A 906-nucleotide genomic window follows, 5' to 3' on the forward strand; every position below is an offset into this window, starting at 1 on the left:
ATAGATATACACACATTAACATACACACATTAACATACAAACACCGTTTTACAAAGCCACATATACACTACACACACACACATGCATACAGGTGTCTCACAGTATGATTTTTTTGATTGTTTCAAAATAAAAGTGTTTTTTTGGAACTTCCTGTCTGCTGGGTTTGTAATCTGTAACTATAACTAAGTAACTATAACTCATTACTTATTGACCACAACTACCATCAACTACCCTCACCTCACAACAAACTGCCCCGACTGTTGATATCTCCCTTTATTATCCTCAAACACACCACACTGAACTGAAATGAACCTCACTCACCGATCACCTTACTCTAATAAATCAGTCAGCTGGCGGAGGTCAGAGCGTGAGCCCTAGACTGTTATTCTGAAGGGATCTGTTCTATAGAAGTTTTCCTTCAGTGTTTGACCTCAATTAAAGTGGACTGGTGAGAGGGCAAAGGTCACCCTCAGACTGGTCATGTTGGTATAGACAGAGCAAACATCTTTATGATCTTAGGGTTTATGAAAAAGTTTGAGTGAGTGAAGTCACAGATCAAATAATCGAGTTTAAGAAGAAGACAAAAAGTCAGAAATCTGATTCAGCAGGAAACTTTGAACTCAACAGAATTCCATTTTAAAAAACACAGCGTTTAACCTCTGAACCACAACAGGAGAATTTTTCCAACTGCTGGAAGAAGAAATTAATTAATTGAGTTAATGACTATTACGTCATTATTTATTTATTGGCAACATGGTGCTAATCAATGACCGTTCATGCTGATGAATGTCTTAATCTTATTTACACACTCTTTCAGACTAATTTTAGATGCCACCACTTTCTTTTTAGCAGCATTTGAATTACAGCAAGCCACCATGTGTTCTGAAAACATGAGCCTTGTTCTCT

At 37.1% G+C, this 906-nt stretch overlaps 1 protein-coding gene across 1 annotated transcript in view; it reads left to right on the forward strand.

The window, feature by feature from the left end:
* The window catches only part of wdr18 (WD repeat domain 18), a 48,222-nt gene extending 48,121 nt beyond the window's left edge, over window positions 1-101 (forward strand). The window contains exon 10 of the mRNA XM_037114176.1: window positions 1-101. This exon is cut by the window's left edge and continues 162 nt beyond it. The gene's annotated coding sequence lies outside the window, so the exon portion shown is untranslated.
* Window positions 102-906: the final 805 nt, after the last annotated feature.

The sequence above is a fragment of the Acanthopagrus latus genome, chromosome 11, assembly GCF_904848185.1.
Source record: "Acanthopagrus latus isolate v.2019 chromosome 11, fAcaLat1.1, whole genome shotgun sequence".
NCBI classification, from domain to species: Eukaryota; Metazoa; Chordata; class Actinopteri; order Spariformes; family Sparidae; genus Acanthopagrus; species Acanthopagrus latus.